This window comes from Hoplias malabaricus, chromosome 9, assembly GCF_029633855.1.
Source record: "Hoplias malabaricus isolate fHopMal1 chromosome 9, fHopMal1.hap1, whole genome shotgun sequence".
Taxonomy (NCBI): domain Eukaryota; kingdom Metazoa; phylum Chordata; class Actinopteri; order Characiformes; family Erythrinidae; genus Hoplias; species Hoplias malabaricus.
The window spans coordinates 6,921,188-6,925,679 of NC_089808.1; positions in this window are offsets into that span (position 1 = coordinate 6,921,188).

Here is a 4,492-nt window from a genome sequence, read left to right on the forward strand (position 1 = left end):
CTGTGCAAATTCTAAATAATTCTGCGACACTGTCACACCTGACCGCGTCTAAGGCTTCAAATGATCTCCACAAAGTCAGTTTCAACCAGTTTCACTGTGCTACCACAGGGCCTATAAAACACCGTGTTCAGAATACTTAGAGAGAGATATGCTTGACACAAACATATGACAGATCTCATGAATAAAAATCAGATTGCAGACATGCTAAGTTTTGTAAAAAAGGAGTATGTGTATGTGTAAAAAAATAAGGATGACAATAATGATGATAAATATTAAATAAAGTCAAAATAATAACCAAGATGAAAGATTCCAATGTGAGCATCAATGAAGGTCAGTTTACTGCCTTCATTTGCTAATTGCACAGTTCTAGAACAATCTTGCAGGAATCAAATAAACACTTCATAAAATTCTGTAAAATATAGTCATATAGTGATAATGGAAGCAAAAGTTTGAATATATCAGATTTTAATTTTCTGTTACTAAGTTTTCCCTTTTTAGCTGAAGGAACTTTTATTCATTGACTGTAACTGCTTAGCCAGTTAAGGGTCGCGGTGGGTCCAGAGCCCACCCGGAATCACTGGTGGGAACACACCGTGGAGGGGATGCCAGTCGTTCACAGGGCAACACACACTCACACCTATGGACACTTATCTTTGAGTCGTCAATCCACCTACCAGCGTGTGTTTTTGAACTGTGGGAGGAAACCCGAACACCCAGAGGAAACCCACACGGGCACGGGGAGAATACACCAAACACCTCTCAGACAGTCACCCGGAGCGAGACTTGAACCCACAGCCTCCAGAGCCCTGCTGGAAGATGACAAATATATTACATTCCAATAACTACAGAGACCCTAAGGTGACATGGTGGGTTTATTTAGCAAGTCGTGGCCACTATATATTATTTTGAGGCCAAAAAAATAATATATTGAGGCCACAAAATAGTATTTTGAAGCCACAAAATAATATATTGAGGCAACAAAATAGTAAATTAAGGCCATGAAATGACTGCGCACCCTGCTTGTACAAACCTACCTTGACTTCCACCATTTTTGCTATTTGATTGTCCTCCATATATCTCTAATGGAGAAAGTTCTCTAATTCGTGCTGCTTTTCCATGTCGTCCATGAACCTCAAGGCAGTGTGCATTAACGTTAACCAACGGCAATCCGGTGTTAGACTTAATCTCAAAGGTTAGTTGCGTGGTTGTTCAGCTGCTATGCCAATCAAACTTGTGTGCATTGCAAATGCAGGTCCCTTGGTCCAAGCTTCAAAATATTACTTTGTAACCTCAATATATTATTTTGTGGCCTCAAAATACTATATAGTGGTCATGACTTGCTAAATAAACCCACCATGTCACTTTAGGGGCTCCATAAATAACACCTCTAGGAAGAACATAATTTATAAAATAAAATGTAGAAAAAATAATTTGGACAAAAAATTATAAAGTTTTATGTAACACTTTACACACACATTACACTTGGGTGTAAATGTCCATAAATAATTATTACAAAATATATCATCAGAAACTGTTTACACTAAGATAATTTGTACCAAACCTTAAACATACTGTAGTGTGAGAAGAGCTTGTTTGACTGTATAAGGCGAGATAAATCGAAATAAAATCGAGAAAATTTGAATTTGTTCTTGCTTTAATCTAAACCTGCTTTAGACCTGGACTTGCGTGGATAAGGGAGATAGAACAGAGACAGAACTGAGGAACAGAGAAGGGATGGGGTGGTGGTGGGGAGTGAAAACATTACCACAGGAAATGAAAGGTAGACTAAGAAGTTAATAGAAGGGAGGGACAGCTTCAGTTCACTTATTTATAATTCTAACTCAGAGGTCCAGGAAATTATCTTAGCTTATGGTGTGTTTTTTTTTTTTTTTTTGGCTGGTTGGTTCATTTTAAGATTAGCATTATAATATAACAACTATCTTTATCAGTTTTGTATAATAAGAAACAGTTTCCCTCAAAGTATTCTCTGAATTTGAATACTAAGAGATTTAATCAGAGAATATAAAGTCTTAGACTGCAGACTTTCAAGCGTCCCACAAGAAAAATACATTTGTTCACAGATAAAGTAAAAGACTCCAACATACATAACTATAACAGATTAACTAGCACAGGCCTATAACTAGTGACCTTTCTCTCCAATAAAAACAAATATAGGTGAAAAAGTGAGAGAAGCCTGTGAAGAAGCCTGCATCCTAATATAAGTCTGATGCCTGTTCTTACTGAGGTATAAAGTTAACTTCAGAGTCACAACTTCCTCACAGATCACATGTAATATACATAAATACACATACGGGAAATTTTTAGATTTAGATCAGACATACCATTAACCTTACCTCCTTGTTCCTACACTTACTGCCCATTCTCTCACCAAACAGAAGCATTTCTTTACAATTACATATACTAGTCCACCTGTTGCTCTGCACATGTGTTTTCCCCACTCAGCAAATTCCCCAGCATTATTTCAATGCTTTTAGTGTAATTTAACACTAATAGTGTTGATTTAACAATGGTGAATTTACTGCTCAGAGGATGACCAACACAAAATGTGCAGCAATAGTTGAGTTACTGTCTCTGACTTTACATCTACAAGGTGGTCCAAAGAGGTAAGTGTGTCTAACAGTGTGGACAGTGAGAGGACACAGGATATAAAAACACCATTTAAAGAAATGTTGTTCTAAATGCCTAATACTAAATTTAAGAGGAAGTAACACTGAGGGGAAACAGTGGAGGAAATCATCATTTGATCAAGACCAGATTGTGAAGCGTGTTTTCTGTACTGATATATTATGGAATGAAATGAATGTCTGTATATAATAACCTCCACAATACAGGATACCATTGATCAACTGGCTGTTAGAAGATATTAGAATGGCACAATCAATGGTTTATGTTCAAATTAAAATATAAATGTAATTGCTACAAGCAAGAACAAAGCATGTAGTTGCACAGATACACTTGTCGGCTGTTTGTTGAATTAACACAGCCACAGACATTATGCCCATGTATAAAAATTAACCTATGCAAGTCATGTAATGCGGCAAGGTCCAACCAATCATTCTTACGCTAGTGTACACTGTGTTCTGTTCTTATTCATTCATTTTGGCTCATTACTGATGCTTTCATTCAGGGATGCTGATATATTGAAATTGATGTTAGCTTTTTGCATAGCTTATTTTCCTTCCCTCTTCTAACGTCCTGTATTATATTGCTTTACTGGGAAGTGACCTTTAGTATGAGTTCTTTACAGCTTCACAATGTTCATCAACTATACACCTATTTCAATTACTAATGCTGTTAATGAGGATATTAGGTATTGTTTATCTTAGAAGCAGTGACATCCTGTGTTTTCCAAAAAATTAGTTTTTCTTTTATTGAAAGAGACCTTCAATGTCTGTTTCCTTCAGCAAAGTCAAAGAGCCTGTTTAGTCTTTACAGTAACTTTGGTTGTTGATGATTGGGTCATGTTCAGATTTTATTTGACTGCATTAAATTTCCAGTCAAGGTGCACTGTCACATTCAGATGTTAACAGAGAACGATCTTGATCTCATTTAATACATTTGTAATTAGAATGAGTCTTCTTGAATACAGTTACGCAAGTGGAAATGCATCTTCTGGCTGACTTACAGGTGAGCAGTAACCACATTTTCCCACATTTAGTCAAATGTCTGCCAGTTTACACAAAAAAATAAGTATTCTGCATCTGACACCAGCCACCGTTCAGTACAGTCCTGACTTCTTTCATGTCGAAAAACGTTCTCTGGGCTGTTGTAAAAATGACCACTGCAGAAATTACATCTACCAACCAATGATTTCTTCACTGTTAAAGCAGACGCTTTGTTGCCTGTTGTAGAGGGGGGTTGCTGTTATAGGTTTCAGGACGTAAACTGGAAAATGTATGTAAGCTTTTTAATGAGGGAAAGTACTATTGTGAAAAGTGTAAACTGAATCCAGCCTATATATATGTCCACATAAAATCCAGATATAAACAGGTTGGATAAATGATTATGTAGATGAATGCTAGTTGCCATGAAATACTTTTGAGATGTGGAAGCTAATGAAGTCTGTCTAATGTAGCGTTCTTTTAGTACAGTGATATTATCACTATTGGCCTAAAAGTGCCTTGAGGTACGGATATGTATCTGTGGTCTTTGAAATAAACATGTGAACATTTTTGCATTTAGTGCTCTTTGTGCACACAGAGCCTCGAGCAGTCTGCCACAAGAGATGACACAGCAGACCAAGACACGTCCACTGACCCTTGCACTGAATTCAGATCAGTTTTTTTTCAATTCACTTTCCATTTGTCAGCATCATGAGAGCAGTGAAAAACCTAGACTGGCCAGAGAGCAGCAACGAATGTCACTGGGAGGGAAACTGCACAATGAAGAGCGTGGTGAACACACCACTTCCTTATTTCCAGAGATCCACTTTCTGTTGTCTTTTTTGCTTTGCTAACTTTCTATCGGTGGC